This window comes from Egretta garzetta, unplaced genomic scaffold (genome assembly GCF_000687185.1).
Source record: "Egretta garzetta isolate BGI_Z169 unplaced genomic scaffold, ASM68718v1 scaffold70, whole genome shotgun sequence".
In the NCBI taxonomy this organism is placed as follows: domain Eukaryota; kingdom Metazoa; phylum Chordata; class Aves; order Pelecaniformes; family Ardeidae; genus Egretta; species Egretta garzetta.
The window spans coordinates 1630046-1642666 of record NW_009258539.1 but is presented as its reverse complement, the minus strand read 5'-3'; positions in this window follow the sequence as shown (position 1 = coordinate 1642666).

Here is a 12621-nt window from a genome sequence, read left to right as displayed (position 1 = left end):
GCTGTCAGCCTTCATTATTAATATCCAGCTGTTAATATTTAATGCCATAAAACCGTGGCTCCCTCCTCAGCCTAGTCATCAGACATGCAGGGGTCACACCAGCCAGAATCCTTTAGACAGACGATTCAATGTCCCTGTGCTTTAGCTTCATGCCAGGACTGCTAAAGGTGTTCTAGATGTATTTGAGATGAAATGCTAGAAGCTTTAATAAAGCCTGAGATTAAAAAACCTCTTGAAAAATTATCTTGATTCAGTATTGTGTTGTTACTTGTAGGCAAGGCAAAAAAAAAAAAAAAAAAAAAAAAAAAAAAAAAAAAGGGAAAAGAAAAAAAAAGTGGTTACGTTCCTACCTTCCCAGCCAGCTCCGCTCTTCAGCGCTGACCCCATCCATTAAGCCAAAGGGTACCTGCAGCTGGCAAAACACAAACAGCACTGGCCAAAGCAAGAGCGAGTGTTAGCATAGCACGGACGTCACCTACCACTGCAGCTGAATCTGCGCGGCCAAATCACTGCCCTAGGCTTGGTGTCCTGGCACGGAGAAAAGGTTTGAACACAAGGTAAAGAGAGGGTCAAGATTTAAGTCCTTTAGAGTACTAAAGCCAGATGATGCTACGTTAGGAAAAAGACTATCTCGTCCACCCTGGCTTGTGTTCCCGGGCACTGTGGCACACGCTGAGGAGTGCAAGGCAAAGCATGCTAGGAAATGCTATTGAACGTCTGATCTCTTCTTTTGGCAGACGAAGGGAGACAGAGAGAGGGCCTCTATGACGGGGGCCAGGCAAGGGACGTTTTAGTAGTTATTTTCAGAGCCTTCATCCTTACAGCTTCACAGAAGGGTCAAACACAAATGTTGCTAGCAGGCAGTTTCCCTCTCGGCAGGAGCGGGAGTGCGTCACCTCTGCTGGCACGGAGCCACGGGTCCTGTTTCCCCCTGCAGATCCCGGGCTCTCCCTGCTAGCGGCTCCGTTTGCTCTGCCAGCATTGCCACTAAAGCTGCCTCGCAGTATTAATTTTTAAAGACTCCTTCCTCCTCCCGGGTATAGATTCAGAGACGGCTCCAGAAGCCCACACATACGTACCAGCGCAGCGTAGCAGCCAAACGCGTCAAACGAGATTTTAAGGGAGAATGGGGGAATAAAAAGCACAGCCAGAACGTTTTGGCACGCAGAGCAAAGATAAGGGTAGCACCCTGTGCTACATCTGCTACTCCTTGGCCTTCCCTGTCTCTCCTGTTTCTACCTGTAAGCTCAAGATTGACTTCTTTCTGTTTTTTTACACAGCGGTGTAGTCAGAGGGGCTGGAGCACCCCAGGCAATGAAGAAACATAAGTAATGAGAATCCTCCAAGTATGTTAGTCGGCATGACATGCAGACAGCTGAGAGGGTCCACAAAGAATCGGTCAGATCCAGCACAGCTCATTAGCTCTGGCTTGGGGCTACTTCTGCCAGACCTGGGGTAGCACGAGGTCCCAGGTGTCTTCGAGCTGCACTCTGGGCTCCAGGCTGCCGCATCGGCCCAGCACCGGCCTTTGCTGGTACCGTGGCTCGATACAGCACAGCCCCTCAGCTAGATGAAGAAGCACTGCAGAGCACTGCAGAGCACGATGCAGAGATATCTAAGTGGCTTTTCAGGAAACAACGTGGATGCAGCAGTGCCCATACTGAGCTGGAGCTATTACACCTAGCTGGGCTTGAGCTGACTGTATGCAGTGCCCTCAGGTGCCTCTATCCTCCAGCTCCAACTTGTGCTTTTGGGAACACAGTGCAGAGACACCCCAATGGCCCTGCCCACGAAGCCATCTCAGTAGTGCAGAGATCAGTAGTGCAGACTCAGCACTCTGGGAACACACGGGGTCCTGGTCCTGTTTTGGTCTGGAAGCAGATAGCTGCATCCTCGCAGTGCTGTGCCAGAGTCCAGCTCAGGCTATTATGCACAAGGGCAGTTCCAGCTTTGTACCTGTGTTATGGATAATCCACAACCCAATTAAACTGCCTACGGATGGCAAGGAACTGACTGCAAGTGGATACTAAAACAGGGTGATGATGACTGTAGCGGTCAGATGTGACGAGCAGGACAAGGCAAACCTCCCCTTTCCACCACACTTGGTCATGGTAAAAGTGACTATTTACAGATAGCGTCTCCCTGTCTATGGATAAGAGTAACTTCAGACAACTCCTGCAAACTAGCAAACAAGTGAACTCCAGCAGTTAATTATAGTAAATATTTACATAGCGGCTGGGCCCTTCAAATTTAGAAGGAATAGTTAATGCAAGGACATGCCCTTTAACCATCCCATTTTATTACACAAACCACTAGGGAGCCCAGCACACTAAGATTTGCAAATGAAGTGTTTGATATTGGCTGAGACATTAAACTACTTACCTAGTGCTATAAAATGCATAGGTACAGTACATCATTCTTTTTGCAGAAATTTCAACCCCATTTACTTTAGTTAACTCTTCCTCTGCGCTTAATGTTTTGTGTGCTATGAAAAAATACAGTACATAACCCTGAATAGACCTGGTGCCACCGCTTAGCAGAGTCTGACTTAAAATAAAACTGTTTTCCCCTTTGCTGTTACTAAATTTGGCGTCATTTATGTAGATTCTATTGATGTGTCTAATCTACTTAACATCCTCGATGTTCTCCTATTAGCTGGTTGTTTGGGAATTTGCCTTACATGAAAGATTCTGCTTCTGCGACCCATCCCCTGCTTACTGCACACATGCACCGTGTAATTAAACCAGGTTCTGTAAGTGGGGTAATATTTTATCATCCAAAATTACTTGGTTCTCATGAGCATTGTAGCAAGTCCTGTAATAGCAAATGCTGTGGATGCTGGGACTGAAGGTGCTACATGGTTTCCAGCCAAGGACATAGTTTTAAAAGGATAGCAGCCTAAGTTTGGGAGTCCAAGTCAGTCATGAGCACCCTCAATTGACAGGATTCAGGTGTGCCTTGGGTAAGGTGTGATCTACACCAGGATCGAGATGAGACACTGGCAACTCTCAGGAGACACCAGTTGACGCCAGTGGCTGGTGTGACTCTAGAAATACCTGAAGACAAAGCACAATGAGCTGATCTTCTTCAGGAGCTCAGTGTGGAAGAAAAAGGAAAGGAATGAAACACAAAAAATCCCAGAAGACGTTTCCTTTTCCCCACTACAAAAAATTACATTCCCAGCTGCACACATCAAATACAGGAAAGGGTTGCCCACGGTTGCATTAGACATAGTTTTAGGTGGTCCATAAAAGAGCTCTTCTTACTGAAATGTTTTCCCAGGTAGTATTTACTCCTCTATGACTTCCTTTCTAGAGGATTTTTGTGTTACCTTGGGGAGGAAAATGCTGAAAGGTATCATAAGTCAAGGTGCCAAAGTGTGCGGTATAAAATTAGCTGAGAAGAGAGGATGGAGGAGCCCAAGAAATGGTCAAGTTTAGCCAAGGGACAACTGCTGCAAAATCAGGAACCCAAAGGACTTAATGAATGGGGGGTTTGCATGCATCAGAAACCTTCTGCCAGGCTGGCTGATTTATGTGACTGAGAAGGCGCAGATGAACCCTCCCTCCTGAGCTTGCTCATAACATTATGGGATAGGCTAAGAGGGTTACTCAACGTTATTACTGCTGTTGCTGTTGTTTATTTATTAATGCATCTGTATCAGAGACTGTGGCTGATCCTGGGAGTCTCGCTGTGCTACGTGCGCAGGATGCAGAGCAAGGATGAGCAGCCCCTGCCCGAGAGCACTCCAGGTGCTCCCTTTCCCCAGAACCAGAGCAAGCTCCCAAAGCTGTCCCCAGGGACAAAGATCCCCCTTTGCACTGCCATGTTAGCCACTTATTATTTCCCAGCATAAATATATTTTATAGAGAAATAAAGTCTGCAATTCTGAAAAGGGAGTGCTTTCACACACCCGCTTCTCATCTATAAAGGCCCATGATTTGGCATCTCAGGTTAGAGTATGAAATTATGACACCAGAATTGACTTTAGGAGTTTCTGATGCTTCCTTGGATGATTGCTTCTATAACTTATAGAGACAGGGGAGCGTTTGTATTCTAGTGAACACATAAATTAATATCCATACATGAAAACGATGTGGAGAGAGCAGGACTGGGGTAGGGATGAGTTTTCTATAGTGTGCAACACCAAAGGAGGGCTTGTCAGCAGCAGTTTCTGTTGTATTTGGAATGTTGTGGTGAGAGTCTGCAAGTGTAATGAAGTAAAATAAAAACGCTTTATACTTGACTTTTTAAAGCAGCTGAGAAATTTACGGTCTTTTCCATCATCATGCCATTTTGCAGGGGTGGGGAAGTACTACTAAAATAAATATACATTTTTATTCTTGCTAGTAGATACAAACCAGATTGTCATATTTTCACATGTGCTTTTTATACTTCACACCATCAGCTAGGCAGGTTATTCTGTGGAATAAAGAACAGATGTAAAGGTATCGGAGTCCGGCCTTATAATGCATAGGATATAAGGTTCTACTGTTTATGCTTGCTAAAAGCTTTATTTTAGTCTGTCATGGCAGAGGCAAAATTATTTGGGTTTGCTGCCTCTCAACATTTCTAATGGCAGCAATATTATATCTGTTGAAAAGAAATTAACAAAAAATAGGCAACAGAATCCCCCATCCCCTGCACAGCCCATGGACCTCAAAGCTTGTTAAATCCATGTCAGCAAAGTTTTAAAAGCAGAGTGGATGAAAACCCTAGCCCCGCTGAAGTCAATGGGAAGCTCTTGGTGAGGGACAGGAAACAGAGGGGCTGGATTTCACTGTGTCCTCTGACACTGTCTTACATTAGAAACAGCAACCAGGATGTTTCTGCTCCTCTCACCTCTGACCCAAATCTTTTTAAAATTTAAAATAAAATCTTATATGTGCAACATCAAAGAGTTGGAGACACAAAGGAAACCTTGGCCTGTTCCTGGCCCTACGCACTGGTAAAACTGTAACGCTGCAGTGGCAGCAGGTAAGACGTTTCCATCGGTGCGGCATGCTGCCTGTCAGATGCCACTGCCATTAGGAGCAAGAGAAGAACTACATGACGCACACCGGTGGCTGGACCAGATGAAGGCTTTGGACTCCACTGCATCATGGGATCCACCTGGCTGGAGAGCAGCTCTGTGGGAAGGGACCTGAGGCTCCTGGTAGACAGGAAACTCAACATGAGTGAGCCGTGTGCTGCTGCGGCAAAGAAAGCCAACAGGATGCTTGGTTGCGTCAAGGGCATCACCAGCAGAGATAAAGAAGCCTTTATCCCACTCAGTGCTTGTCAGGCCACATCTGGAATACTGTGTGCAGCTCTGGTCCCCACTATACAAAAAAGATGTGGACAGGCTGGAGGGGGTCCAGAGAAGGGCCACCAAGATGATCCAAGGACTGGGAAGCCTGCCGTATGAGGACAGGCTGAGAGAGCTGGGTTTGTTCAGCCTTGAGAAAAGAAGGCTTAGAGGTGATCTCATCACCATGTACCAGTACTTAAAGGTTAGTTACAAAGAAGATGGAGAATCTCTTTTTTACAAGGAGTCACATGGAGACGACAAGGGGTAATGGATACAAGTTACTCTTGGGGAGATTCTGATTGGACATAGGAGGAAAATTTTTCACAATGAGGACAGTCAACCATTGGAATGATCTCCCCAGGGATGTGGTTGACTCCACCACAGTGGACACTTTTAAGACTCACTCAGCCGGACAGGCTGCTGGGCCATCTTGTCTAGGCTGTGCTCTTGCCTAGAAAGGTTGGACCAGATGATCCTTGAGGTCCCTTCCAACCTGGTATTCTATGATTCTGTGATTCAAGTTCTCCCCAGATCTGATAGCAAAGTCATATACCAGTTTGTTAGACCAGAGAGCAAAAAGTGATGCTGAGAGAAATCCTTATTCCGCATAAATCTGCACATAAATTTCACATAAATAATCTGGACAAGGGGATCAAGTGCACCCTCAGTAAGTTTGCAGACGGTACCAAGCTGGGCGGGAGTGTTGATCTGCTTGAGGGTAGGAAGGGTCTGCGGAGGGACCTAGACAGGCCGGATCGATGGGCCGAGCCCAACTGTATGAGGTTCAACAAGGCCAAGTACCAGGTCATGCACATGAGTCACAACAACCCCATGCAACGCTACAGGCTTGGGGAAGAGTGGCTGGAAAGCTGCCTGGTGGACAAGGACCTGAGGGTGTTGGTCAACAGCCAGCTGAATATGAGCCAGCAGTGTGCCTAGGTGGCCAAGAAGGCCAACAGCATCCTGGCTTGTATCAGAAACAGTGCAGCCAGCAGGAGTAGGAAGTGATTGTCCCCTTGTACTCAGCACTGGTAAGGCCACACCTCAAATACTGTGTTCAGTTTTGGGCCCCTCACTCCAAGAAGGATATTGAGGCACTGGAGCGTGTCCAGAGAAGGGCAACAAAGCTGGTGAGGGGTCTGGAGCACAAGGCTGATGAGGAGCGGCTGAGGGAACTGGGGGTTTAGCCTGGGGAAGAGGAGGCTGAGGGGAGACCTTATCATTCTCCACAACTGCCTGAAAGGAGCTTGTAGTGAGGTGGGGATCAGCCTCTTCTCCCAAGTAACAAGCAACAGGGTGAGAGGAAATGGCCTCAAGTTGCACCAGGGGAGGTTTAGGCTGGATATGAGTTAAAATTTCTTTACCGAAAGGGTTGTCAAGCATTGGAAGGGGCTGCTCAGAGAAGTGGATGAGTCACTGTCCCTAGAGGTGTTAAAAGATGGGTAGATGTGGCGCTTAGGGACATGGTTTAGTGGTGGGATGGCAGTGTTAGGTTAACTGTTGAGCTTGATGATCTTAAAGGTCTTTTCCAACCTAAACGATTCTATGATTCTATGATTCTGTGATTCTAAATCATCTGGAGCTGATGGATGGCAGGAGCCTCAACTATAAAAATCTCAGCCAGAAACATGATAAATAGTTGCATCCTGTTAAAAATAGGCAGCAGAGCAGCAGTCACATACATTGGCTGAGTAGGAATGCCAGTCAATGACTGAACTGCCAAGGCATTTTGGCATTCAGCTTCAGAACAGGATTTCAGGCTATTCTTGCAAGTGAACAACCTTTGGAGTAACCTGGTTTTCAGTCCACATTGAATTTCCTCTGGATATCTTCAGAGCTGGCAGAAGCAAGCCCAGAGGAATGTTTTGGTTGACTCTATTTTTTATATATAGCAGGTACTGAAGCCAGCTTCTCCTGGCCAAAATCAAGTTTTTCCCTGTGGGCACCATTTAAATTTGTTTGCTTTACCACCAAATCCTTATTTTGTATAAAGTACTCAAGGGAAAAAGTTGTCTCCTTGCCTCCTCCACCAGTGTTTCTGCGTTTACTGTAACAGTAGCATATTTGCATGGCGCCTGCTGCATTGGAGGCTCAGACTCCCATAGTGCAGGTAATAAACAAATATTACTGTGAGCTTTCTGGAGCAATTCTCTTCCTCATAAGAACTTCTATAAAACAACAGTCACTAGATTACAGACAGAACAGCAAACCTTTTAAAAAAAAAGTCTCAACACTTAATACGACAAACCAAGAACACCAGTCACATGTGGTTTGCTCTATTTGCAAGGGTAGTAATGAAACCTTGCAAATTTGGGTTGTACACCCCAAAACTTCCTCCCTATGACTCTTAAAACTTCATCTCACTGTGAAATTTCCACTGTAGCACCCCAAATCCTTCTCAAGCCCATATTCTCCAGCCTGTTATAGCTTCAGGCCTCTTCCATGTTCCTTAAACACCCAAACTGGGTCGTCTTTTCATCTCCGCAGTGCCCTCCTCCTGCCCTGTGTGACTCCTACCATGCCCACATATGCCCTCACACCACTTTTCTAGCCTTTCAGCTTGGCAAGAGACAGCACATGCTGTGACTCCACCAGAAATATATTGATTTGGATGGGGGACCTGTCAGATGCCAAACAGCATGGGTAACATCTTCTCTCCAGTTTTTCTGTGGTAGGAGTACTAACCGGTGTCTTTCTCCTCTAAGTACTGCCATCGCCACTGCCCTCTGCCAAGTTTGACTCCATGCTGATCAGTGGACCTCAAAAGCTCATAGCTGGGGACTAACAGATAAACAGTGCGTTTGTGTAACTTTTGTGTCCCTAGGAAACGAGGCTGAAAACAGGAATATGAACTATGTCCTGTTAGCATGTTTACAGATATCTTTCTGGCTAGTATTTCTGTTGAACTTGCCCCTGAGACTCTTAGCAACTCAATGCTAAGCTCTGTATAAACAGATAGTAAGGCACGGTCTCTACTCCAGTTAAAGAAGACAAGTATGAAAAGCTATACTGTTCTGCTATTAAAAACAATGGCTCTTGTAAATATGCAGTGAGGAATAAATTGTACACAAGCATGGCACACAAATACAGGGACAGCTTCAGGCTGGGGTCATCCATATCTGATCATCTGCAAACATAGATAGATCAAAGCTTGTCCTATCTGAACCCAACTTTGAAAACATACATGGCTTGAAAAAGGCGTGCACGGTAACTCAAATGCTAAATAAGAAGCCCCCTTCACTAGTCAGGAGGAAATGCTAATGAAAAGCTTAAACCACATCCCTTGTACAGAGCCAGCCTCCCAACTTCAGACTGGCAACAGAAGCTTATCCTCTCTAGAGACTCACCGCTCCACTCCACTGCCTCATTATTAACCACCCCATCACATTTTCCTCAATAGCCATGGGTTCAGGATACTCATTGGTAGGGGGGACACCTGTCTCAAAACTCCACTTGGCCCAGACTTGAACCTCTATGGGTGCAGCCTCTCCTCATGCTGCTGTTTTATGTCGTGTCTCCTTGGAGCAGAGACTGGCATCTTGTTCTACTATAGCTCAGGGAGATGCCCTAGCCACAAGATCACAGCATTAGTAACCATCTTAGGTCTAATATTTCATCGGTCTATACCGTCACGATGCGCTCTGATTGGGATAATAAATAGCTTGATGGCCAGGCCACTTCACTAGGAGAAGCACTTAGATCTGGCCAAATTGGGCAGGGTGAGGCTCTGAAAACAGGTTTTCCATCTATTAAGAGATTGCTCTAACCAGCGGAGGATGGGTGGAACTTGCCCACAAGCTCAGGAAGTAGCTAAGTGGGGAGCATGGGCCTCTGAGCATACCTAACTAGACGTCTGAATGCCTTAGCTGATTTAAGCCTTATTTTAAAACTTTGCTACATGCGTGAACCAAATCAGACCACAGTTGTTCTCCATCAAGGCTCTGCAGATAAGCAGAACACTCAACTATCCTTCTTTTTCTTTGCTGCGTCAAGGAGTTATGCAACTTTAAACTGTGCTCATCAAGGCATACAAAACAGACCAAGCCCTTCCCACAGAGTGTCCCTTGGCCATCCCAGGAAGCTCTAGCATGCATGCTTGGCTCCATGTCAAGCCCCCAAAAGAGCTCATGTCGGTTACCAATGTCAGCAGAGCATGACTTGAGAACTAGGTTTCCCAGTTTACAAAATACTGCCATGATGCCATCCAGCAAGTAGCTAGAAGTTAACTACACACATTGCAGTAAAAATAGTCATGTATAGGTCCTCCCTGCTGGTTAATCCATTTGGGGTTTTTTTTGTTTGGGGGTGGGGGTTGAGAGGCAAGAGGTTTTCGGTGGGTGTAGAAGACTTAGCAGTGAAGTATCAGGAAAGCAAGTCAAATAGAGAAGCAGTAAGGACTTCAGTTTTTGCGTCTCTCGCCTTGAATCCCAGCTTGCCTGCAACTAAATTTATGGGGAGGGATGTGGGGAGGGAAATCTGCACTTACTCATTTCTGGAAGTTAAGATGAAGTCATTATGGCTTGCACGGTATGTTTGCCATTATGAAGCTGCAAACAGAGCTACGGAAAGGGCATTTAGTGGGAAATATTGTCAGCTGGCAGTCTCGGGCACTTGAGTACCTTCCATAACATGCATAACGGAATCAATTTAAGCCTAGCGAAAGGGACATTGTCTGATAAAGTAATTCCTCTTTGAACACAAGATGGCAGCCTTAAATAAATGCAACCCCGCACAGCTTTTAATCTTACACATCATTAAATTCCTAATTTACACATTATGTTTTCATGGGCCAACCCATAACTCATTAGTGTTGAACTCATGAGTTGTAAAGACCAACACACTAGACAAATGCTGGTTTCTTTATCTGCTTTTCTTTGGGTGGCAGTTCTCTTTTAATTTACCACAGAGCCAAACTTCAAATTCAACGTTAAGAAGGCTTTCTGATCTTGTGTGCTTTGTGCACCCTCTACCCCAAAGAAAAACCTCTCTGATTACTTCTCTGTAACCACAGATTTTACTGACAGAGGGTGGAGTAAGGAATGGGGAATACCAAGGTTTTTCTCCTTGTTCAAGATACTGGAGTTCCTTGGAAGAGATATCTTTCTGTGGGAGGATTTCAAACAGGCCTCAAAGTCAAAACCAAAATGGACTACAAAAAGCATAGGTTTTGGAGCTGGTTTTTCACAAAACTTAACACATCAAACAAGGTTTTTACCTCTTGTCTTTCCCTTCTCTTGTCCAGGTGTTGCCTGAAAGAAGAAAAGTCACAAATGCCATGTGAAGAGGAAGTGCTCCAGTACCATGACACTAGAATAACTATACCAGAATGGGTGGCAATGGCAAGAGAAAGACTACGATCGCTTTCTTTGCCTTGGAAACTACAAGTCAAAAAATGTCAAGCATAGAAGAAGTCTTTGCAAGAGACCTGGTATCAGTGCTTTAATATTACATATAAGAACATCAATGGCTATTGGAGCAGATCAGGCCAAGGCCCTTTCAAGCCAGCCCTTGGTCTCAATTTCCCTATGCTGGCAGTGGCAGTGGGGAAGTGTGAGTCACCATGTGGGGCCATGGAAAGCAGAGCAGCAAGGCAAGACTTGAGGCTAAGTTTTGTTCTTCCTGGGCTAGGCTGCAGTTTGTCATGGCCACAGGGTCACTGATCTGCAAGAGCAGCTACTTTGAGCAAGCCAAGGTCCAGCAGCCCAGGGCCCTATGTGCCCTGTTGGAACTGGGCTGAGGTTCTCTGGATGGCCGGGAACACTGCTGTATATAAGGAGAAATTCAGGATCAGCCCTTTCCACCACACTTGAGGAAGCTGCTGGGGAAAGTCAGAATTCCTCAGGGGAATGTTATGCTGTGCTATTGCCCAAGAAAAGCCACAAACCTACAAGCAAGTAACACTGATGAGGAAGGGGAATATTCCCACTTCAAGTGTAAACAGTTGAAGGATCTCCTCCCCATCCTCCACTAAGCCAAGTGGAGGCCATCCAGAACACCAGCAGAAGAAATCTTGATGAAAGTCCCCATCTATGCTCTTGCCAGTCACATCTCCAGCAGCTTGCAGCGCTTGCACCACTGGGCACCTTACAGACCCTTCAACCCTTTTAGAGAATGACAGTACTGACATAAGTCATCTGCTGGGCATCCCCCTGTAGCTAATTTCTTATTCTTATAGTATGGATGTCTTCACCCCCACCCAGTCCCTTTTTCTATTTGTTTTATTCCATAATCATTCATTTTTCTCCTGTTTTCTTTATCTATCCCTTCTCTTTTGGTGGGGACGAACATACAGTTTTGTTTATGATGAATTAATGCCCACCTGAAGGGGAAAAGTCAATAGAGAAAGACATAATAATCAGGCAAAGTGTCTTTCTACTGGCACCAGTTTCCCAGCGGAACCTCCCAATGAGCTTGTGGATGGTGAGGGACAGTCAGAGTGTAGCAGTGGGGCACATTCTTGTGCAGCAGATAAAGGGACTGTCTCTCTTTACAGAGAGTAAACTACTTGGGGAAGAAGGTGGGCTTGTGATGTACAACTGGACATCAGCAGCAGTAGGTTTTGTTTTAATCTCTGGCACAGATTTTCAGTATGACTTAAAATCATACTGGGCTTCTCTATGCCTTAGTTCACTCCTGGGGGAAAAGGGTCTAGCACCCAGAGCATTTACATGATGATTCCACTTCATGCTCCTGCAAACACATTGAGACTTGGAGACCCAAGTCCTTCCTCCACATCTTCCCCATTACTGATCACTCTAGATGTCTAATGCAACCCCCAGCAACATCTGTGCAACTTCGTAAGGACATAATTTAAAAACAATGGATTCAACAGGCATACCGGGAAGGGATGGATTCCTTTCGTGGTTAAAGCACAGTAGGAGGCCCTCGAAGATTTAGGTTCCATTCCCAGCTCTGCCCAATAGTTTGAACAAATTATTCAATCTTTCAAAGCTTCCAGTTCCCCTTTATGAAAGGAGAACAGTACTTAATGGGGCTGGCGATGAGGACTAATGCACGCAGTGTGAAGGAGATGAGGGTTGTATTCCTAGATGCATAACAGCGAGTACTCTGCTTGGCTTGCCAAGTCTCCTTTACTCCTGCCAGAGATGGGACACAGCCTCCAGAGGTGGCAATTACAGCACCGCCAAGTATTGCAGCAATGCGTGGCACACGGCACGGCCACCCCTCCTTGGCAGTGCGCCTCTCCAAACAGGGCTGAGCCGCACAATTCCTCCGAGTAGGGCAGTGCCCCTGCAAGCAGCCCAACCCTGCCCACACAGCTCTGGGTGGCTGTAGAGACAGGGTGGCCAGCAGGTTCAGTGCCCACTGCC